The sequence below is a fragment of the Symphalangus syndactylus genome, chromosome 6 (assembly GCF_028878055.3).
Source record: "Symphalangus syndactylus isolate Jambi chromosome 6, NHGRI_mSymSyn1-v2.1_pri, whole genome shotgun sequence".
Lineage (NCBI taxonomy): Eukaryota > Metazoa > Chordata > Mammalia > Primates > Hylobatidae > Symphalangus > Symphalangus syndactylus.
The window spans coordinates 128,016,556-128,041,926 of NC_072428.2; the positions used below are offsets into that span (position 1 = coordinate 128,016,556).

The 25,371-nt window shown below is 40.7% G+C and overlaps 1 protein-coding gene and 1 pseudogene across 1 annotated transcript in view; both read left to right on the forward strand.

Moving 5' to 3' along the window:
• AKR1D1 (aldo-keto reductase family 1 member D1) overlaps positions 1–25,371 on the forward strand; it is a 117,735-nt gene that overhangs the window by 14,843 nt on the left and 77,521 nt on the right. The gene's annotated exons all lie outside the window — the stretch shown is intronic.
• LOC129485429 (serine/threonine-protein phosphatase 2A 56 kDa regulatory subunit gamma isoform-like) lies at positions 6,105–7,888 on the forward strand (annotated as a pseudogene).

Sequence of the window (25,371 nt, forward strand, 5' to 3'; positions counted from 1 at the left end):
CAATATACATTTTTGTTCAGATTTATTGATGAAGTGGTTTCATATTTATCTCTGCCAGATATTATAAGGCATCAAAATTTGGCAGAAAAGTTAAAAAACTATAAACCTAGCCCCAAAAAGAATGATCTTTGTGTAATTTTTGATAAATAGGACATTTAATTGTTGTTTAATAGAAACAGCTAAATCTTCTAAGTCAGCAGTCCCCAACATTTTTGGCACCGGGGACCGGTTTCGTGGAAGACAATTTTTCCATGGACCCTGGGAAGAGGGTAATGGTTTGGGGATGATTCAAGCACATTGCATACATTGTGCACTTTATTTCTATTATTATTACATTGTATATATAATGAAATAATTCTATAACACACCACAATATAGATTCAGTGGGAGCCCTGAGCTTGTTTTCCTGTAACTAGACTGTCCCATCTGGGGATGATGGAAGATAGTGACAGATCATTAGGCATTAGAGTCTTATAAGAAGCACACACCCTAGATCCCTCGCATGCACAGTTCACAATAGGGTACATACTCCTATGAGAATCTAATGCCACTGCTGATCTGACAGGAGGCGGAGCTCAGGCAGTAATGCAAGCAATGGAGAGTGGCTATAAATACAGATGAAGTTTCACTCGCTTGCCTGCTGCTTACCTCCTGGTGTGCAGTCTGGCTCCTAACAGGCTATGGACTGGTCCATGGCCTAAGGGTTGGGGACCCCTGTTCTAAGTTGTCAACAAAACGTCCATGTGTTTGACTATAAGGTTCTTAAATAAACACCTGATGTTCACAAGCTTTAAAAGTGGTTAATAGAGAAATAACTTTAAATAATGACCACCTTTGTGTCATAACCTAGTTTTCAGAAGTAATCTAAATAAATGGTTAAAAATGAGAAAATGGAGTACCTATAAATGAGACAAATGCTTAGAAAAAATAAACTTTTTGTATAATTTAAAATCTTAAATCTTTTTTTTTTTTGAGACAGGGCCTTGCTCTGTCACCCAGGCTGGGGTGCAGTGGTGTGATCTCTGTTCACTGCAACATCTGTTTCCCAAGCTCAAGTGATTCTTCTGCCTCAGCCTCCCGAGTAACTGAGACTACAGGCGCATACCACCATACCCCGCTTTTTTTTGTATTTTTGGAAGAGACAAGGTCTTGCCATGTTGCCCAGTCTGGTCTCAAACTCCTGAGCTCAAGCAATCTGTCTGCCTTGGCCTCCCAAAGTGCTGGGATGACAGGCGTGAGCCACCACGCCTACCCCTTTTTGGATGCTTGTTGAATATTTGGATCATTTCCACTTAAGAAAGTTTTATTATATGGGAAATATGTTCCAGAATTGTGAACTATAAAATGCTAATATTGCATCTATGAAATTCTAATATCTGATAGGCAGTTCAGGATTTATTGCTTCCCAGGTTTATATAAAATGTGCCAAAGAAGATGTGTTCTTATTGAGAAAAAGAATACTTTCATCTAATTCAAAAGTTATCTAAAAGCTAATTCAAATTATGGATTTGAAAAGGTTATTACATCCATGTAACTTTCTGTATTACCTTTAAAGTACTTCTGCTGTTAAGTTATAGGGCTTTGACTCCTTAGCTCTAAAAAGGACACATGATAAGGTCATGTCTAGCCTTAATTCTCTTGAATAGTTAAAATCCTTTGCAAGCTCAACAGTAACTGCTCTAGACTCCTGGAAAAAGCAATAGCAATCACCTTGTGCTAACTCAGCAGCTAAGGCTTTGCTCTTTCACATTGGCAGTCTAGGTTCAACTCTTGCCTTTGAAGTAAGTCCTTTCTAGTTGATAGTCATGGGACTTACCATTTGTTGATTCTTTTCCCCCTCCAAGGACAGCTTCTGGTTTCCTGTCTTGAATTATCTTTTCTCTGAGCTACCCTACTGGGAATTCTAGATCTTGTGAAAACTGCTTGCCATCTTTTTGGAGATACCTCATACATCCATGGTTAAGTTGTAACCTTAATTAAAGCTTATTGGTTTCACTTGGGAGAATATCTTTGGAAAACAAAAAACAAACAAACAAACAAAAACCTAAAGGCCAGAGGTGTCAGCTGTTTTTCCCACCTGGAATCTGGTAATAAGAGATTTTAAAAGATTTTCGTTTGTTTTTTTTTTTTTAGAAAAAAAAGCTCTATCATTAAAAGTCAGCCTAACTAAATGCTGATATATATTATATACATATTATATAAGTATATATAATATACAATCATATAATATAACATATATAATTTTTATATTTTTATATGATATAATAATTTATATATGATATATTCATATATTCAGTCAACTGAACTCTGTCTGCCTTCATGCTACCCTCAATGCTCACATGAGAGGGCCTAAGGTAATTTCTGATACCCTGGGACTCCTTGGGAGAAACAGAGAAGGCACTACAGACACCGTTTCAGGGGAAACCTCTGTTTTCCTCATGGAACTCCAAGAATTGTTAGTAGAAAGATCCCTATCAAAATCTTAAGGCTCTGTTCTGTTTTGCATTATGTTACCTGAACTTTTTGACTTTTAGGGGCATCAGAAATTACTCTGCATTACAGTAGAACTTTTAGCCTTGGTGTGTAATAGCTAGGTAACAAATATATTTTTAGGGATGGCTAATGGCAGTTGCTTACAGTGAGTGGGCATTATTACAGGCTGGTACTTCTTTCTTCTTGCATTTAAATGAGAAGAAAAACATGCTCTATTGGCAGCTAAAAGGCATGGAATGGGGGATGGGCAGATTATAAAATGGGCTGATTGGCTTTCGTTTGCCCGTCAGCCTCTGGAGAATGTCCTCGAAGTGAAATGCACCAGTGAAACCATTGTACTGTCTTTTCCTGTATGATTTCCTTCAATTTTGGGGGACTCAGGATTCGGTGTAAAAATGGAATCCTTGGTTTTTGGAAATCTGTTCTGCTTTCCAGTGATGCCTGTTTTTCACACGATTAAATGTTAGGCCCTAGAAACTCCATGCTTTCTCGGCCCTGTTCCTCAAAGGGCTCCACCCTGAAGCCAGTAATCCAATGAAGAAACTTAAAATCTGGCAAATGAAAAGTCTTCAAACTACCAGATCATCTTCTGTCTGTCTGTGTATTTATATGTATTGTGTATATGAAGTTAATATAAAAGAGCTCTAATTATTTGACTTAAAGAAAAACAAGTGCTTTAATCAAATATTTTGTCAGTAGAATAGGCACTTTAATGCCTTTTAGTTCACGTGACTTTAGTAGTCTTTGGTAAATAAATATAGTTTTCAAGATTATTGGTAAAATGAAAGATGTCTTCAAAATTTATACATTTGGTCTAAATTAGGCAGATCAGATACTGTCTGTTAGATGCTTTAATGTCATAAACTGCTTCTATGACATTTTTTTTTTCTTTTGTGACAGAGTTTCACTCTTGTTGCCCAGGATGGAGTGCAATGGGCATGATCTTGGCTCACCACAGCCTCCACCTCCCGGCTTCGAGTGAATCTCCTGCCTCAGCCTCCCAAGTAGCTGGGATTACAGGCATGTGCCACCACGCCTGGCTAATTTTGTAGTTTTAGTGAAGACAGGGTTTCTCCATCTTGGTCAGGCTGGCCTCGAACTCTGACCTCAGGTGATCTGCCTGCCTCAGCCTCCCAAAGTGCTGGGATTACAGGCGTGAGCCACCACGCCCGGCCGACATTTTTGATAATCATTTGACTTGTCCGCTTTACAGGTAACAGATTTTAGAAAGGATTTAGGCTGGGAAGAGTCAGACACTGTCTGCAGCTCTGTCTTACTCCTGAGCTCTACAATCCCTTACACAGTTACTTACTTACTTACTTACCAGGTCTTTTGCCAAAAATAAAAGTTGCAAAGAGTTAACACTATGACATGTACTTGAAACTACTAGAGAAAGAGTTTAACACACAAGGTGTATAAGGAAAGTAGAGCGTACTTTTGGTAAGAGGTTATAAGAAGGCATGGAAGTATGGCCTTTGTTAAAGGGAACGGTTAGGGGTTTTATTGGTTTTATTTTTCTTGAGACAGGATCTCACTTTGTTACCCAGGCTGGAGTGCAGTGGCATGATCACGGCTCACTGCAGTCTCGATCTCCCTGGCTCAAGCCATCCTCCAACCTCAGCTCCATGTGCAACTAGGACTACAGACGTGTGCCACCACATCTGGCTAATTTTTTAAAATTTTTTGTAGAGATGAGGTCTCCCTATGTTGCCCAGGCTTGTCTGGAACTCCTAGCCTCAAGCAATCCTCCCACCTTGGCCTCCCAAATTGCTGGGATTACAGGTGTGAGCCACTGTACCTGGCCAATGTAATTTTGTCTAATTCAGAAGTTTTTAAGGATTGTCCTAACCTAAAAGAGTAACGGGGAAAAACTGAAGGTTTAAATAAGCTGTAAATTGTGAAAGATTGATCTTATAAAGGAAGTTCTGTGGGTATGAGCAAGTTGGCTAAAATTTGAAGGATATTTTTCAATTCTTCTGTAAATTCAATATTAAAATAAAGCCACACCTAATTCAGGGCCAGAATCTGGGCCCATGGGTCTGGATAACAGGGTATTCCTGGAGCATTGATTTGTTCTTTAACAAAATATTGTAAAGGATTATAAAAGGTTTATGGGAATTTTACCTTATGGTCAGCTAATTAAAATTGGATAGATTTTTTTATAAGGTTTAATGAAGCTTTTTTTTTTTTTTTTGACAGTGTCTCCCTCTGTCACCCAGGCTGCAGTGCAGTGGTACAATCTTGGATCACTGCAATCTCCACCTCCTGAGCTCAAGCAATCCTCGCACCTCAGCCTCCTGAGTAGCTGGAACTAAAGGCACAAATCACCACACCCACCTAATTTTCGTATTTTTTGGTGGAGATAGGACTTCACCATGTTTGCCCAGACTGGTCTCAAACTCCTGAGCTCAAGAAATCCACCCACCTCAATCTCCCAAAGTGCTGGGATTACAGACATGAGCCACCACACTGGGCCTCCTTTTTTTTTTCTTTGAGACAGGGTCTTCCTCTGTTGCCTAGGCTAAGTGAAGTGGTGAAATCACAGCTCACTGCAACTTCAACCACCCGGGCTTAGGTGATCCTCCCACCTCAGCCTCCCAAGTAGCTGGGACCACAGGCATGCACTACCATGGTTGGCTACTTTTTTTGTATTTTTTTGTATTTCATCATGTTGCCCAGGCTGGTCTTGAACTCCTGGGTTCAAGCAATCCACACCTCAGCCTCCCAAAGTGCTGAGATTACAGGTGTGAGCCACCACCCCTGGCCTTTTATTAAGAATAGTACACTAATGCAAAGATGCAATTTGGCTTTCTCTTTTGAACAAGATTTTCATGTAATTACTAAAAGATAATGAAAGTTTTTTTTTGGTTTTTTCGTTTGTTTGTTTTGCCTTTTAAATAAACAACCAAAAAAAAAGAGAGAGAAGGGAGAAAGAGAAAAGTCAGATTTGGGTTGGCCTCATGCTGTCTTTATTGGGTCTCGTGTGGAAAGTTGAGTTTACCCTCTATCAACAAGTAACATTTTTGCTTTTTAAAAATTTCTGAGCTTCCACCACAGCTACCGCAGCCTTTGGGAGCCTAGAAAAGGGGAAGGAGAACAGTGAATGACTCAGTCCCCTGATGGCAGTGGTGGTTGTGGCCAGGGAGACATGATGACAAGGTGGGGGCGCTGCTGCTGCGAGGAGCAGGCAATGGTGGGGTGGCGTGGTAGGGGTGGCGGTGGGGGTGGGGACAGGGCAGGGTTTTGGGGGGTGGCACGTGAATAAAAAGAAAAAGAATCACCAAAAGCAGGGAAAAGTGGAAAAAGTTTAAAAGAAGGACAAGACACAGTAAGATCAGAGCAAATTTCTTTCAGAAAAAATAGCCTTGTTGCAGTCCTATCTACAGTATCTGCTAAAATAAATGTACCAATCTCTCAGCCCATAATGAAGAAAGACAAAAACAGCAAAATTCGTCAAGGTTTAGCACAGGCAATAACAAAGAACTTCAAACACTACCATCTTCAAATGATGTTCTTCCTGCTGATCAAGAGACACTTTTTATTTGGAAGTTACATCAGTGTTGTGTCCTCTTTGACTTTGCTTCTGATCCACAAAATGACCTAAAGTGGAAGGAAGAACAATGAGCTACTTTAAGTGAAATGGAAGAATTTATCACCCATCATTGGAATAGGATCACAGAGCCTGTTTACCCAGAAGTAGTCCATATGTTTGAAGTTGACATGTTTCAAACATTACCACCTTCTATCGTCCAGGAGCTGAATTTGGCCCAGAGAAAAACAAACCAATGTTAGAAGCAACCTGGCCCCATTTACAGCTTGTTTATGAATTTTTCTTCAGATTTTTAGAGGTCGGGCACAGTGGCTCACACCTGTAATCCCAGCACTTTGGGAGGCCAATGTGGATGGATCACAAGATCAGGAGGTTGAGACCATCCTGGCTAACACGGTGAAACCCTGTCTCTACTAAAAATACAAAAAATTAGCCGGGCATGGTGGTGGGCACCTGTAGTCCCAGCTACTCAGGAGGCTGAGGCAGGAGAATGGCGTGAACCTGGGAGGCGGAGCTTGCAGTGAGCCGAGATCACGCCACTGCAATCCAGCCTGGGCGACAGAGCAAGACTCCATCTCAAAAAAAAAAAAAAAAAAATAGATTTTTAGAGTCTCCAGATTTCCAACCTAATACAGCAAAGAAATATATTGATCAGAAGTTTGTATTGCAGCTTTTAGAGTGCTTTGACAGTGAAGATCCTCAGGGAAGAGTTTTTTGTTGTTGTTTAGTTTTTTGTTTGTTTGTTTTGAGACAGAGTTTTGCTCTCTCACCCAGGCTGGAGTGCAGTGGCACAATTATGGTTCACTGACTGCAACCTCCGCTTCCCAGGTTAAAGCAATTCTCCCACCTCAGCCTCCTGAGTAACTGGGACTACAGGCACGTGCCACCACACCTGGCTAATTTTTGTATTTTTTTATAGAGACGGGGTTTCGCCATGTTGCTCAGGCTGGTCTTGAACACTTGGCCTCAAGTGATCCACCCACCTCACTCTCCCAAAGTGCTGAGATTACAGGTGTAAGCCAGATACCTGGCCTGGGAGAGAGCTTTTCCTAAAATCAGCCTTTGCAGAATCTATGGGAAATTCTTAGGCTTGAGAGCTTATATCAGAAAACAGATAAATAATATATTTTATAGGTTTATTTATGAAACAGAGCATCATGATGGCATAGCCGAGTTACTAGATATGTTGGGAAATATGATTAATGGATTTGTTTTACCACTAAAAGAAGATTTTCTTATTCAAGGTGCTATACCTTTGCACAAAGTGAAATCTCTGAGTGTCTACCATCCCCAGCTGGCATATTGTGTAGTACAGTTTTTAGAAAAGGATAGCACCCTCACTGTATCAATGGTGATGGCACTTCTCAAATATGGGCCAGAGTTTTACAGTCCAAAAGAAGTAATTTTCTTAAACAAATTAGAAGAAATTTTAGATATAATTGAACCATTGGAATTTGGAAGATCACGGAGCCTCTCTTCTGGCAGCTAGCCAAATGTGTCTCCGGCTCACACTTCCAGGTGGCAGAGCAGGCACTCTGTTACTGGAATAATGAATACATTATGAGCTTGATCAGTAATAGCACAGCAAAGATTCTGCTGATCATGTTTCCATACTTGTACTGCAATTCAAAGACCCATTGGAACAGGACAATACATGGCTTGATATCCAACACACTGAAGCTCTTCATGCAGATGACACAAAAGCTATTTAATGACTGTACCTAACTGTTCAAAGCAGAGAAACTGAAAGAGAAGCTAAAAATGAAAGAACAGGAAGAAGCATTGGTTAAAATAGAAAATCTAACCAAAGCCAATCACCAGGTACTAAAAAAGAGAGTAACATGAAAATGTCCAGGGTGTTACTTGAATGTTTTCATAAGATAGGAATATATCTTCATCCTGAGAAGGAGGGATATCATTTTGGCTAAATAAATGACTTATAGTGACCTGGGATTCTATTTTGTAATAGCAAGTGTTTAAACCTTTGATATCTGACAAACTTTCCAAAGTCAAATTCTAAATTAAGCTTTTTCTTTGATCTGGCTAACCCTTTTAGATATTAGGTGCCCTAAAGTCCAAAAGAGACATATTTGGCTTATTTGGCATACTAAAACCATACGAAAGATATTGCCAAATATAAAATGGTGTTTAAACTTTCTTTGGGTTATATTCATATAAATATATTATTAGCATGTGTTCCAAAATTGTATAGGATTCCCATAATTCTGTTATGTCCTATAATTCTGATATGTCTATATATTATCAGTAACAATTATAATTATGTTAAATTGTTTTGTTCCATAAGGTGATCAGACTTTAACCATAGCTATTCTGAGACTTTAGCCCCTCACTCAGCCTGGGCAGCCCCTCCCCTGATCCTGCCATGAGCAGCCCCCTTGCCCTAGTACTCTTCATGCCCCGGTGGCCTGGCGTTCACTTTGCAGGCCTGAGTGGCGGTGAGCGGAGTTATTTGTTAGGCTGGGGGAGAGAGTTGGCAATCCCCAGAGGAAAGGGAGCCTCAAACCCCTCTGTATGCAGTTGCCAATTGTTATTTCACTCTGATTCTTTTCATAGGCAGCTTTATAATCAGCTATAGGACTCTGAAAGTTGCCCTGGAATCTAGGTTTCTGATAACTTTGAAAATTGTGACATTAGAATAGAGGGAAAAACTTCCAGGGCCGGGCGCGGTGGCTCACGCTTGTAATCCCAGCACTTTGGGAGGCCGAGGCGGGCGGATCACGAGGTCAGGAGATTGAGACCACGGTGAAACCCCGTCTCTACTAAAAATACAAAAAATTAGCCGGGCGTGGTGGCGGGCGCCTGTAGTCCCAGCTACTCGGAGAGGCTGAGGCAGGAGAATGGCGTGAACCCGGGAGGCGGAGCTAGCAGTGAGCCGAGATAGCGCCACTGCACTCCAGCCTGGGTGACAGAGCAAGACTCCGTTTCAAAAAAAAAAAAAAAAACTTCCAAGACTCCCATAGAGAGTTAATGTGTTCATAAATGTCAAGCAGGACAGGAGTTAATTACATAGACTGAACTAATGGAAGACCAAAATAGTCTTTTTAGGACTTTTTGTTTGAAACATTGCTAATTCTTTTGTTTTACAGAGTTCAGAAAACCTTTCATCTTTTGTACTGTTTGCAGCTTTTAGCAACTGGGTAAAGTACACTCTTGAGAGCAAAATTTAGAGGGTATTTCTTTCTGTCCACCTTGTTTCCTCAGAATTTGAAAACTATTTGTAAGTGTACTTAATTTATGGCAGTATAGTTGTTTGTACAAGTTCAGTAAGAATCTTTTTTCTTTTGTAACGAGACACCATTGGAGACCCTGGTTATTTTACCAAGGTTTGACTAGAGTGGCATACTTTCAGGTATAAACAGACTGCTTTAAGGAATCACATTTGACTTACAGAGCCAATAAAAGCCCCTTGGGAAAACTGGCCTCATACCTTGTCTACACGGTCCTTGTATAGAGTTCCTCACCTGTGGTAAGTAAAGAATGTCACCTGACAGGTCCAGGAGCCCCAGATTATCTTGGGGCCTTAAGGAGAGGAATTCCCCCAACTCGTACAGGTATTTGCACGTACAGATAAATCCATGACTGGGCTCAAGGCTTTAAAAATCTAATCTGAGATTCCTTATGGAATAAAGGAATCAAACACTACCAGCAAAGTCAATTTTAGAAAGAGTCTATGTGGCAAGTAATTATTCTTTGCTATACTTTATGCAAATGTTCAGGCCACACATAAGACTGAAATTTATTATGCAAATAAATTGGTTCTACAATGACTTGTCTTTAGTAAAAATAACTAGAGAGAAAAAATATGTTTTAGAAAAAAACCATAGTACACCTGTTGTTAGAGTTTAGTTGTGTTCACTGTTTGTGAGTTTTTATTTTCAGCTATTAGGACTGAACCCTGAATTCCATCCCAGCTTCAAGCCCCAAATTATTGCTTGCAAATTTTTCTGACTTGGAATCAGTGAAATTACTACTACATCATTCCTTGTAATATAGATGAGAAAGACGTGTCAGACTACCACAGCCTTCCTCCTCTGTAACTGAAGATGCTTTGAGTCTAACATCTGAATAAATTGTGCTCAGTGTTAACCTTTGTTTTTCTACTGTCTCCACAGAAATGCCTCTTATTAATAATCTGTTTGCCTTCATCACATGTAGAGGCCTAGCCCATCCGCAATGCCACTTCCTGGATGGGACGCAGATATTTAACTAAACTGATCCATTCTCAAGAACTAGATAGTACTTGTGACAATGTTCATGAGTATTCATAGCCCTTCCTGTAACCTGTTAAATACATATTTAGCCAACCTGTCATTATATCCAGTTATGATGGGCAGTGGGCAACCTGTATGATAATTAAGACTAACTGCTGTGTATACATCCCAGTAAATTTGGGAAATGTCTCAGATAGCCCTGCAAGATACATACCAACAAATCAAAGCTTTGTCTGACTCCACATTGTCACTAGACCAATGATTATTGTCCTGACTCAGGTCAGTACCATCCTGGTAGCAAAAGCTGGCTGTAATATTGGCCCTGATTTCAAGGATAGGCATATCCCTCTGTTGTGGAGTTTACTGCTGCTGCACTCTCCATATATATGGGAATGCAAGACGGGCTTTCCCCAGAGACTTTCCAGACCTTGCACCATAATGGTCCAACAAATATCATCTGTAAAGTCCAGGTATTCGTGAATATTTCCAAATCCAAACAGATCAATTCCATACCAACACCCAGTAACTACACCGTCTTTCAGCAGGAAGTAGCCAGAATAAATACAGTACCCCAATTTCACAGAGATGGAAGGGAACTTGGTAGTGGGGAATTGTAACCAAATACTCCCATTTTCCTAAGCAATAGTTTATTTTTTTCTCTCTCTCTCTTCTTTTCTTTTTCCTCCTTTCCCCACTTTTTACTTAGTCCTTTAGAAATGCAGATTTCTAAATTTTAATAGCCTTTTACCTCCCCTTCACCAGACATTCCCTACAGAGCAAATTCACCTAACTATATGCTTAGGAGCTCCAGAAAGGAAATCTCACCCACCAGGAGGTTGCCTCCAGAGATAACAGTCCATTTACAACCCAAAGTATGCCTGCCCATGGAGACACCAGCAGTCACCAGCTTGATCACCTGGTAGATATGGCACTAAGCTAACATGCCAACCCCTCACCTGCTCACTTCCCCCCACCCCTTGTGCCATTAATGCTAAGCCCCCTTTAAAAGTGCTTCCTTTCTGATCCAAAAGAAAAGTGGTACCCTTAGGCAGGAAGCGTTATAACTTCTTCCCCTAAGCTAGCTTTGGAATAAAATATCACTTTCTTTATACCAGATCTCACTCTTATTAAATGGACTCTGTTGGCAGTGAGCAGCTGAGCCTCCATTTTGGTTATAAGACTACAGGGCATGCCACCATGCCCAGCTAATTTTTAAATTTTTTTGGTAGAGGTGGGGTCTCACTATGTTGCCCAGGGTGGTCTCAAACACCTGGCTTCATGTGACTCTCCCACCTTGACCTCCCAAAGTGCTGGGATTACAGATGTGAGCCACTGGGCTCTGCCTCTATTTTGGCTTTTTAACTTAACTTATTCCCTATGTAGATAACTGGTTTTCGGTAAGGAAAGGGCCAGGAAAGCATGCACCTTTAATATTTAAATATGCAACAAGTAGGCAAAGCTGGAAGGCAGAACACAGATGCCCCAAAATCAAGGATCCCATTTTACATTGAATCTTGGGTCCCCAAAAAGAGGGGAATACAATGGAATGTGACAGTGCAAAGCTTTTACAATATACTCCGCTGCAGCAACATTCTCCCAAGATTGGTGGACAACTCAACACTAATCAGCCCACTGTGTGATCAGCACATCCCCCATAGGAGTCTTATCCCTTACTGGGGAGTGGGGGTATTTACATAGCTTTTAAATACCCAAAAGCACCTTTTCCCCTCCAAATGTGCCACAAAATAAGTAGCACCTTGGAGTAATAACCACTCACTATAAGTAACTACCACTAGCCATCTCTAAGAGTGTATCTCTTACTTAACTATCACACACACCAAGGTTATTTTTGCACAATGCAAAGTAATTTCTGGTACCCCAAAAAGCCAAAAAGACCACATAACACTATACAGAAAGAACAGTTTTAGATCTGAAAGGACTATGTCCATTTACAACTTGGGATTCCATGAGGAAAAAAAGCAGTTGCTCCCAAAAAGGAGTCTGTGGCACCTTTTCCTGTTTTTCTTAAGGGTTCTCGGGCTATTAGAATTTACAGTATATGAAGAATAGGGTGAAATAAAACTAACTTGAAGAACAATTTTTAAGAAAAGGAAGTGAACATAGAAACCAAACACATGAGTTCTTTAAAAAGGTTTCAGTCATCTGAAAAAAAAAAATTCCCAAAAATAGAATCAAAAAAAGGGAAGAAAACTATAAGGCCTTTTAAATACATACACACACACACACACACACACACACACGTGTATATATATATATACGTGTGTGTCTATATTTATATAGAGAGAATGAGACAGAGAGAGAGAACACCTGAATATCAGCTTTTTATTAAGCTGATTTTTAGCCAGGACAACAGCTGATATTTTTGGCTTTTGAGTTTCTTTACCAAAGGTATCTTTCTAAGGGTCTCAATTCAAAATTACGACTTAATCATGGGTACACGAGTTTTCTCCAAAGAGGTGGCAAACAATTTTTACACGATCCAGAATCATCCTAGAGATAGCTCAGAGAAAGGAAAACGCAGGACAAGAAATCGGAAACTGTCCATGGAAGGAAAAAGGGTCAATAAATGGCAAAAGTCACACAAATATCAAACCAGAAAAGACTAATTCCCTGGCTGGGTATTGAACCCATGCAGCATTAGTCAAATGGGAGAACCTTAGCTACTGTACTACGGCATGGGGTGGTGTGTTAACCTGTATTTGCATTGCTGTAAAGAAATACCTGAGGCTGGGTCATTTATGAAGAAAAGAGGTTTGATTGGCTCATGGCTCTGCGGGCTTTAAAGGAAGCATGCTGCTGGCATCTATTTCTGGTGAGGCCTCAAGAAACTTACAATGATGATAGAAGGTGATAGGGAGCCAGCATGTCACATGCCAAGAGTGAGTGAGAGAGAGAGAGAAAGAAGAGAGATCCTAGACTCTTTTAAACAACCAGATCTTGCATGAACTAAGAACTCACTTATCACCAAGAGAATGGTGCTAAACTCTTCATGAGGGATCTGCTCCTATAATCCAATCACCACCCGCGCAGGTCCCACCTCCAACACTGAGAATCACATTCAAGGTGAGACTTGGAGGGGACAAACATCCAAACCATATCAGGTGGTCTCCACTGATCTTCCCGGAAGGAATCTAGAGCAGGCAGTTTTGAACTTGCAAAAGATTTTAACTTTCAGGTCAAAACTTTTTCTTTTAATTTTATCAAGAGAATTCTTTTTTTTTTTTTTTTTGAGATGGAGTCTCGCTCTGTCACCCAGGCTGGAGTGCAGTGGCGTGATCTCGGCTCACTGCAAGCCCCGCCTCCCAGGTTCACGCCATTCTCCTGCCTCAGCCTCTCCGAGTAGCTGGGACTACAGGCGCCCGCCACCACGCCCGGCTAATTTTTTGTATTTTTTTTCAGTAGAGATGGGGTTTCACCGTGGTCTCGATCTCCTGACCTCGTGATCCGCCCGCCTCGGCCTCCCAAAGTGCTGGGATTACAAGCGTGAGCCACCGCGCCCGGCCTATCAAGAGAATTTCTAAGGCTAGCCATGATACTAGTCTATGTCCTTTTAAAATTTTTGATTTTCCCATTAATTATTTAGAATAAGAAATGTATAAAATCTTTTTTATTTTCAGTGGTGTACTTAGTTCCAATAGTAACTCAATGCAAAAGCCTCTTGAAAGCCCAGGTAGTAATTTTCCAGGTTTTTTTCTGCATAAGCAAGAGGTATTCCTGGGGAGGGCATCGAGGAGGCAATCCCCATGATCATTAAAAACTCACTCTCAGAGGCCGGGCACGGTGGCTCACGCTTGTAATCCCAGCACTTTGGGAGGCCGAGGCAGGCGGATCACGAGGTCAGGAGATCGAGACCATGGTGAAACCCCGTCTCTACTAAAAATACAAAAAATTAGCCGGGCGTGGTGGTGGGCGCCTGTAGTCCCAGCTACTCGGAGAGGCTGAGGCAGAATGGCGTGAACCTGGGAGGCGGAGCTTGCAGTGAGCCGAGATCGCGCCACTGCACTCCAGCCTGGGTGACAGAGCGAGACTCTGTCTCAAAAAAAAAAAAAACTTACTCTCAGAAATAGACTTAAAATAACAAAAGACAATGTGAAAGGAGAATAAATACTTGGGGCCCTAATTCATTATGCCAAAAGAAAAAAAACTATCCTGAAAGCTGAGTCATGTAAGATGTTGCCTTGCCTTTTGTTCCTAAGCAGATAGCTGCAGATAAAAGGTTAATCATCTCCACAGGCAGCTACTCTATGTTCACCTTATCTTATGTAAAGTGCTGATTTACTGATCATGAGATAAATACATAATTGTATACATAAATTGAAAACATAAATTCCCCTACCTGCTGCTTTTCTCTTGCAACATGTGGATTACCGTACCCTCCCTCTTTCCCCTCCAGCCCACTTTTCCCCTTTAAAAACTGAAGCCCTCAAAATCACAGCTAGAGAAAGGCACAGACCACAGACTGTTTCTGTGATTCCATGTTTATTTCTTCCAAGGATGTCCTTAACCTTGGCAAAATAAACTTCTAAATTGATTGAGACCTGTCTCAGATACTTTTTGGTTTACACAACAGAAGCCCCATAGAGACGGGACCTTTTAAGACAAAACTCCCCTAAGAGCTTGACACACTTGAGATGAAGAGTGTGCTGCTTAAAATATTACATCTTGGACTCCCTGTCCTTTCAGACTGGTCCCCTGATATGAACCCAAAAATTCATGCCCTCTTCCTGGACACAGTGTAATGCCTATAATCCCAGCACTTTGGGAGGCTGAGGCAGGATCCAGTCACCTCCCATCAGGCCCCACCTCCAACATTGAGCCCAGGAGTTTGAGACCAGCCTGGGCAACATAATGAGATACCATCTCTACACAAAATCAAAAAAATTAGCCAGGCATTGTGGCACGTGCCCATAGTCCAAACTACTTGGGGAGCTGAGGTGGAAGGATCACTGGAGCTGATGAGATCAAAGCTGTAGGGAGTCATGATCATACCAATGCACTCCAGCCTGGATGACAGAATGAGATCTTGTGTCAGAAATAAAAGTTAAAATTTTTTAAAAAATTCATGCAGTCCAGATGGCAGAGACCAAGAGAGGGTACCCCCATCTAGTCACAAGGTCAAGCTCTCAAGGCCATAAAACAAGATGAGAGGGGACTCTCATCTGATTTTTATTTCTGGGACCTACAGCAAAGTTTGTCTTTACAGATGCCAACATAGAACTGTGAAAACTGATCAGTCTGCAGGGCCTTGAACAGTGGGTTTAAAGGGGTTCTAGGTTCATGTTCTCCCCTATGGTACCCCTCTTTATGACAGAACAACACAGAAAGAAAAAGACAAAGGAAAAAAGCAACAAAAAAAACTATTTTTGAGAGGGAAGTGGGTCAAACAGTATGAATATTCATAACACAAGTACCAAGTGTACACCAGAGTCACTACAACCCAAGACTCGTCACACAAATTCTTTTTTCCCATTGATCAAAACCGTGTAGAGGAGACAACCAGTGATTTGTACCATCTCATCAGCTGGAGTGCACAGAGGGAGAGAGGCCCCCTGGCCACTAAGAAATTATTACCCCTTTGCTTCCGGGTTCCGGGTAAAGGAACCCTTTACCCAGGTTCCTGGGTTCTCTTCAATGCAGCTTCCAGGACAGAAGCATAGCTTTGACCATCCTGCTCACACTGCCGTATTGTGGAGGCTATGGCCATTCACCCACTAAAGGTTCATTGAAAAATCACTGGCATGAAGCAGACTGATTAAGAGGAGAAAAGACATACAAATTAATTCAATGTGTTACACAGGAGCCTTCAGAATGAAGACCCAACTTCCCAGTGAGTAACAGAAACTTTTTGAGTTATAGAAACTTATATATTATCTTGAAGTTATACAAAGAATAGGGGCTTGTACCCTGGTAATATAGATTATGGCAGCAGGTAGAAGAGGAATTCCATTGAGGGGCAATAAATAATTGATAAGGAGAATGATTAGATTGGAGAGCACAGATCAACTTGCAAATCATTTTCTTTGGAATTTAGATGATGCTTGGAGAGAGTCATTATACCGTCTTCTCAGGTATGGTCACGTCTGGGTATTCTTTTCTGCAATTGATAATGAGATAATAGGGAGCGGAAGAAAGAACAACTGTCCTCCTTGCTGGGTCCGGATCCTGGGCAGATAAAGCAACTTCAGCTTCTTTGGGAGAGGTAGTGGAGGATAGCGGAAGGTCAAAGAGACCTTGAGGCTTTTTCAGTTCAGCCAGTCAAAATGCCATACTTGGAGGTATTGGTTTCTGAGCCCCAAACAGCTTCATATTTTTACTGTTCACTTTTAAATATATGATCTGTGAAAGGAAAGTAGAAAGTTGGGACCCCAGCTCACTCTTCCAAAAGAAAAAAAAATTAACCTGAAAACTGAGTCATGCAAGAAGCTACTTTCCATTTTGCTACTAAGCAGCAAGCTACAGATAAGTTAAATATCTCCACAATTAGCCATTCTGTGGTCGCCTTATGGTATAGTGAGCACAGGATGAATACATAATTGACTACTCCCCTACGTACTTTTTTTCTCTTACAACATGTGGATTCAGTACTGTGACCATATCCTCCCTCTTTCTCCTCCAGCCTGCTTTTCCCCTTTAAGTACTGAAGCCCTCAAAAATGATCTTTGGAGAAAGAAACAGGCCTCTCTCCCAGGCACATATCCTTCACTTTGGCAAAATAAACTTCTAATCAATTGAGACCTCTCTTGAATACTTTTTGGTTTATAAATTGGCAACCCAGGTAAGGGGCTCTGAGTGGAGGTGTCCCTTACCTTTGACAAATCTCCTATTGGTGCTTGGTACCAGCTTGAATGAATATCTTTATTGCTCAAACCAATAGGACATTTTGCTGAGGTCTGGGAGCTACTCCCTTCCAGAGGATCCTTGATCTCCCCAAATTTGGTTGCGATCTAAGGTTTATTTCGCAGTACAACTCCTTTTTCTGGAGTGTTACTCACTTCCAACAAGAAGGCCAGCTTTTTTGCTTCCATGACGATGGAGAGCAGGCAACTCATTCCTGGAGTTTCAGCTCACTTCCAACAGGGAATGAATGTTTGAGATTTTTCCTGCTTCTAAGATGGTAGAGAGCAGTCTTCAGCCTGGGCCCCATTCCTAGTTAAGTAGCTGAATTTGGGTTTTGTCTTGGAAATTCTCCTTAATGACCAAAGTTAACATTAACAACCAGCTATCTTAATTTTTCCTTACCATTCAAGCATTCAGTTATTGTATAAATTATGCAATTGCTTGTTTTGCTAACTGTTTTTTGTTTGTTTCTGTTTTTGTTGTTGTTTTGATCTTTTTCCATTGGGTTTGACCAACTCTACCCAACTTGATCAAGTCCGAAAAAAAGTTCCAAATTATGGGGAACAAAGCCTCTGAATTGGCTAAATTCCCATAGCCGGGTGGGGCGGCGGGGGGAACGGCCAGCAAAAAAAAAAAAAAAAGATTCTTACTACTTGAGGGACTGTATTTGCATAACTAGGTCACCTTTTGCTAGCCAAGCCAAACTGATAGAGCAATGACTTCACATTGTAATCAGTAGCTAAGATTCTACCCTTTTTTTCACCATGGCAGCCTGGGTTGGTTCCTAAATCAGGTCCTCTCTGGCTTGACATTTCTGTTACTTTTGAAATATTAGTAGTTTGTCCCAGCTAAAAAATGGTATTGAGATTTAAAAGGATTTTTTAAGAGCTCAAAGGTTAAAAGTCAGCTAAATTAAAAGCTAATATTCAAGATGTAAATGTGTCTCTGTGTGCATTTTCATATTTATATATTACCTATATAATATGTAATTCATATTTATATATTATCTATAATATAAAATTCATAATAGAATATGTATAATGTATATATACATTTAAAAGGCCTTTATGTTTTCTTTCTCTCTAGGATCTTGTTTTTTGAGAAAAAGGTTTTTTTCTTCTTAGTTGACTGAATTATGTTTTCTCCATTTACTTCTACCTGTCTGTCCTTCCTCTTGCCTCCCTCTGCTGCATGAGGGAACTAAAATAATTTCTTTTTTTTTCGAGATGGAGTCTTGCTATAGTTGCCCAGGCTGGAGTGCAATGGTGCGATCTCAGCTCACTGCAACCTCTGCTTCCTGGGTTCAAGCAGTTCTCCTGACTCAGCCTCCCAAGTAGCTGGGATTACAAGTGCCTGCCACCACACCTGGCCAATTTCTTTGTATTTTTAGTAGAAACAGGGTTTCACCACGTTGGCCAGGCTGGTCTCGAACTCCTGACTGCCTTGGCCTCCCAAAGTGTTGGGATTACAGGCGTTAGCCACCGTGCCCAGCCGAACTAAAATAATTTCTAATAGCCTGGGCTTCCTTGAAGAAAACAGAAGGTGCTAGACTCCTTTTTGGGGCAAAACCTCTGTTTTTTTTATGACCCTAAGAGTTTAAACAGACAAAGTCCTCTCATATCATAATCTGCTTGCTTTTGTATTGTGTTACCTGAATTTTTTTTTCTTTTTTTTGAGACAGAGTCTCACTCTGTTGCTTAGGATGGAGTGCAACGGCACGATCTTGGCTCACTGCAACCTCCTCCTCCTTCCGGGTTCAAGAAATTCTCCCACCTCACCCTCCTGAATAGCAAGGATTACAGGCATGCACTGCCACACCCAGCTAATTTTTTTTTTTTTTTTTGAGATGGAGTCTCGCTCTGTTGCCCAGGCTGGAGTGCAGTGGCGCAATCTCGGCTCACTGCAAGCTCCGCCTCCCGGGTTCACGCCATTCTCCTGCCTCAGCCTCTCCGAGTAGCTGGGACTACAGGCCCCGCCACCACTCCCGGCTAATTTTTTTGTATTTTTAGTAGAGACGGGGTTTCACCGTGGTCTCGATCTCCTGACCTTGTGATCCATCCGCCTCGGCCTCCCAAAGTGCTGGGATTACAAGCGTGAGCCACCGCGCCCAGCCAGTACACCCAGCTAATTTTTGTATTTTTTAAATAGAGACAGGGTTTCACCATGTTGGCCAGACTTCTCTTGAACTCCTGACCTCATGTGATCCTCCTGCCTTGGCCTCCCAAAGTGCTGGGATTACAAGCATGAGCCACTGTACCCAGCCTTACCTGATTTTTTTTTTTTTTTTTTTTTTTTTTGCTAAAATAGTTATTACAACAGGGATACTCTTGGGTCTTTAACATGAGAAAGGGTATGTTAGTCTGTTTTCATGATGCTCATAAAGACATACCAGAGACTGGGAAGAAAAAGTAGTTTAATTGGACTTAAAGTTCCATATGGCTGGAGAGGCCTCAGAATCACGGCAGGAGGTGAAAGCCCCTTCTTACGTGGTGGTGGCAAGAGATAATGAGGAAGATGCAACAGTGGAAATCCCTGATAAAACCATCAGATTTTGTGAGGCTTATTCACTACCACGAAAACAGTATGGGAGAAACCATCCCCATGATTCAAGTTATCTCCCACTGGGTCTCTCCCATAACATGTAGGAATTATAGGAGCACAATTCAAGATGAGATTTGGGTGGAGACACAGAGCCAAACTATGTCATTCCACCCCTGGGCCCTCCAAATCTCTTGTCCTCACATTTCAATCACGCCTTCCTAGCAGTCCCCCAATGTCTTGTCTCATTTCAACATTAACCCAAAAGTCCACAGTCCAAAGTCTCATCTGAGACAAGGCAAGTCCCTCCTACCTATGAGTCTGTAAGATCAAAAGCAAGCTAGTTACTTTCTACATACAATGGGGGTACAGGTATTTGGTAAATACAGCCATTCCAAATGGGAGAAATTGGCCAAAACATAGGGGTTACAGGGCCCATGCAGGTCCAAAATCCAGTGGGGCAGTCAAATTCTAAAGCTCCAAAATGGAGGAGGCTGAGACAGGAAAATCACTTGCACACAGGAGGCGGAAGTTGCAGTGAGCCGAGATCGCGCCACTGCACTCCAGCCTGGGCAATGAGAGCAAAACTCCATCTCAAATAATAATAATAATAATAATTAGGCAAATGGAGTAAATTCTTATAAATAAACTTGTCATAGCATTTAGAATCTAAAATTACATTGGATTAAATAATATTCATTACATGTCTGAGTCATTTCCAATTTTTTTTAGAAAAATTATAGGAAAATATTTTTCTAAAAAATTGTGCTCTTGGCTGGGTTTGGTGGCTCATGCCTACAATCCCAGCATTTTGGGAAGCCAAGATGGGGGATCACTTAGGCTTAGGAGTTCAAGACCAGTCTGGCCAAGTTGGTGAAACCCTGTCTCTACGAAAAATGCAAAAATTAGCCAGGTGTGGTGGCATGAACCTGTAGTCCCAGCTATACAGGAGGCCTAGGCGGGAGGACCAGTCAAACCTAGGAGGTGGAGGTTGCAGTGATCTGAGATGGTACTAGTGCACTCCAGCCTGTGGAGGACAGACAGGGTCTGGCTGTCATACACACAGACACTCACTCACACACACATACACACCAAATGTGTTCTTATTTAAAGGAAAATAATTTTTGTCTAATTCAAAGGTTATTTATGAAACAAGGTAAAAGGAACTTGAATCATGGGGATGGTTTCTCCCATACTGTTTTCGTGGTAGTGAATAAGCCTCACAAAATCTGATGGTTTTATCAGGGATTTCCACTGTTGCATCTTCCTCATTATCTCTTGCCACCACCATGTAAGAGGGGCCTTTCACCTCCTGCCGTGATTCTGAGGCCTCTCCAGCCATATGGAACTTTAAGTCCAATTAAACTACTTTTTCTTCCCAGTCTCTGGTATGTCTTTATGAGCATCATGAAAACAGACTAACATACCCTTTCTCATGTTAAAGACCCAAGAGTATCCCTGTTGTAATAACTATTTTAGCAAAAAAAAAAAAAAAAAAAAAAAAATCAGGTAAGGCTGGGTACAGTGGCTCATGCTTGTAATCCCAGCACTTTGGGAGGCCAAGGCAGGAGGATCACATGAGGTCAGGAGTTCAAGAGAAGTCTGGCCAACATGGTGAAAATAAGAGAGATGTAAAGACAGTTATAGTTATAAAGAGACACTTTTTGGTAAGAAAGCTTAAAAGGAAAATAATTTTATATGAGAAAAAATCTTGTATGGTAAATTTTCTGTCCTACAATGACTAGTTATTTAAGAAAGAGCTATGTTTAGGACAAAACAGGAAGCCCAAGCATGTCATAAATGTTTTGTGTAACTAGTAATAAGGTTTGTAAAAAGAGGATTTATGAGAAAAAAAACTTCATGTAATCAAGTTGGCTAGAATTAAAAGAAAATTATTTATGATAGTGTTTCTAAAAATAGGGCTTTAATATGAAAAAATCCACGAATACACTAAAGAATTAGTTAGAACAACATTTTCTTAAAGTATTAATTTTCTCCTAATAAAATTACAAGAGATTTTTTATTTTTATTTTTATTTATTTTTTTGAGACAGAGTCTCACTCTGTTGCCCAGGCTGGAGTGCAGTGGTGTGACTTCTGCTCACCGCAACCTCTGCCTCCCGAGTTCAAGCAATTCTCCTGCCTCAGTCTCCCAAGTAGTTGGGATGACAGGTGTGTGCCACCACACTCAGCTAATTTTTTGTATTTTTGATAGAGACGGGGTTTCATCATGTTAGCTAGCCTGGTCTCGAACTCCTGACCCCATGATCTGCCTGCCTCAGCTTCCCAAAGTACTGGGATTACAGGTGTGAGCCACCACGCCCAGCTGAGATTTTTATTTCTTTAACCCAAAACTTCAACTTTTACTGCATCTCACTGTTTTTAGCTTTCTCTTCATTTTGAGAAGGCTTTAGATAATTACTCTCTCTTCTCCAAGTTTTTCATCAGCTCTTGTAACTTTTTTCCTCAGGTACTAACTGCTGTTGTGGCCTGATGGTAAAAATGTTTTTCTTTAACAGTTTAAAGGAAATGTTGTCTTCTAAGACAAGATTCTGTGCTCTTAGCTTTAAATTCTTCTATGAAACTTAAAATGTTCACTTATGACCCAGGACACACTATTCCTATGTCTAACTAATTCAAGTACACTTTTCGTGAGTTTTGACTTCCAGGTTATCTAAATGGACTCCCCATAGGGAAAAACAATCACACTGCAAATGCATTCTATTTTTTTTGCCTTTTGGTAACTGGTCTCACAAACAGATTTTTGTTTTTTCAAAATAATTCCTATGACATTGTTATTCAGTTTTGATTTGCTTAGGAAACCTGAAATTAAACTTTTAAAATTTAAGATCATTACACCCATGTAACTTTCTGTATTGCTTTTATAGTCCTTATGCCATTAAGTTACAGGGCTGCATCTCTTGGGTCTAAAAAGGATACCAAGTCCTGCTAAATCTTAAACACTGATGGCAGTTAAAGCCTCATCTTCAAACCTGGGAAAAGATGACAATCAAAATAAACTGTGTTCATGAGACCCAGGGCCAGAAATTAAAACTATTCAACCCCTCTAAGCCCAGGGACTATCATGGAAGAGGTGGATATATGAGATTGTAAAGGTGAGACACTTCCTGAGAGATAAAATTAACTCAGATTTTCTCTGTAAATTAAACATTAATATCAAAGGCACATTGATTCTACTAGACCTTGTCAAATTAACAAGGTTTTCTTGGAGCATTAACCCACTTTTTAATTTAAATAAATTATAAAATGTTATAAAAAAGGTTTATGGAGCCCAGGCGTGGTGGCTCATGCCTGTAATCCCAGCACTTTGGGAGGCCGAGGTGGGCGGATCACGAGGTCAGGAAATCGAGACCATCGTGGCTAACACAGTGAAACCCCCCGTCTCTACTAAAAATATAAAAAATTAGCCTGGTGTGGTGGTGGGCGCCTATAGTCCCAGCTACTTGGGAGGCTGAGGCAGGAGAATGGTATGAACCTGGGAGGCAGAGCTTACAGTATGCCAAGATTGTGCCACTGCACTCCAGCCTGGGCAACAGAGCGAGACTTTGTCTAAAAAAAAAAAAAAAAAAAAAAAAGGTTTATGGAATTTATATCTTATGATCAAGATAATTACAATTTAATAGATTTGTTTATAACATAAGAAAGACAGACTTGACTGGCTTCATGCCATCTTTATTAGGACTTGCTTACTGTTTGGGAAATTAAGTCTCCTCTCTGAAAGAATAAAGGTTTTTGCTTTAAAAAAATATTTGAGTTATCACTTTGGTCAAATGAATGACTTATTTTACAATGACCTGTGATCCTATTTAGTGATATCAAGAGTTTCAAACTTTTGATATTTGTCAAAGTTTCCAAAATCATATTCTAAATTCAGTCCTTTTGACCTCATTTAATTTGTTTGATATTAAGTCCCCCGAAGTCCAAAAGAGACATATTTGGCTTACTTGGTATAATAAAATCATACAGGAAGCATTGTCAAATATGAATTGACGTTTAACCTTCTTTGGATTATATTTATATAAATGTGTTAAAAGTATGTGTTCCCCCCACTGTCAATATTAGCCAGATCAATGAGACACAAGATTAATAGGGATATCCAGGACTTGAACTCAACTCTGCACCAAGCAGACCTAAAAGACATCTACAGAACTCTCCACTCCAAATCAATAGAATATACATTCTTCTCAGCACCACATCGCACTTATTCCAAAATTGACCACATTGTTGGAAGTAAAGCACTCCTCAGCAAATGTAAAAGAACAGAAATCACAACAAACTGTCTCTCAGACCACAGTGCAATCAAATTAGAACTCAGGATTAAGAAACTTACTCAAAACCACACAACTACATGGAAACTGAACAACCTGCTCCTGAATGACTACTGGGTAAATAATGAAACAAAGGCAAAAATAAAGATGTTCTCTGAAACCAATGAGAACAAGAACACAACGTACCAGAATCTCTGGGGCACATTTAAAGCAGTGTGTAGAAGGAAATTTATAGCACTAAATGCCCACAAGAGGAAGCAGGAAAGATCTAAAACTGACACCCTAACACCACAATTAAAAGAACTAGAGAAGCAAGAGCAAACACATTCAAAAGCTAGCAGAAGGCAAGAAATAACTAAGATCAGAGCAGAACTGAAGGAGATAGAGACATAAAAAACCCTTCAAAAAAATCAGTGAATCCAGGAGCTGGTTTTTTGAAAAGATCAACAAAATTGATAGACCGCTAGCAAGACTAATAAAGAAGAAAAGAGAGAAGAATCAAATAGATGCAATAAAAAATGATAAAGGGGATATCACCACTGATCCCACAGAAATACATACTACCATCAGAAAATACTATAAACACCTCTATGCAAATAAACTAGAAAATCTAGAAGAAATGGATAAGTTCCTGGACAAATCAACCCTTCCAAGACTAAACCAGGAAGAAGTTGAATCTCTGAATAGACCAATAACAGGCTCTGAAATTGAGGCAATAGTTAATAGCCTACCAACCAAAAAAAATCCAGGACCAGATGGATTCACAGACAAATTCTACCAGAGGTACAACGAGGAACTGGTACCATTCCTTCTGAAACTATTCCAATCAATAGAAAAAGAGGGAATCCTCCCTAACTCATTTTATGAGGCCGGCATCATCTTGATACCAAAGCCTGGCAGAGACACAACAAAAAAAGAGAATTTTAGACCAATATCCCTGATGAACATCAACGCAAATGTCCTCAATAAAATACTGGCAAACCGAATCCTGCAGCACATCAAAAAGCTTATCCATCACGATCAAGTCGGCTTCATCCCTGGGATGCAAGGCTGGTTCAACATATGCAAATCAATAAATATAATCCATCGCATAAACAGAACCAATGACAAAAACCACATGATTTTTTTTTTTTTGAGACGGAGTCTCGCTCTGTCACCCAGGCTGGAGTGCAGTGGCACAATCTCGGCTCACTGCAAGCTCCGCCTCCCGGGTTCACGCCATTCTCCTGCCTCAGCCTCTCTGAGTAGCTGGGACTACAGGCACCCGCCACTACACCTGGCTAATTTTTTTGTGTTTTTAGTAGAGACGGGGTTTCACCGTGGTCTCGATCTCCTGACCTCGTGATCCGCCTGCCTCGGCCACCCAAAGTGCTGGGATTACAAAAAAACCACATGATTATCTCAATAGATGC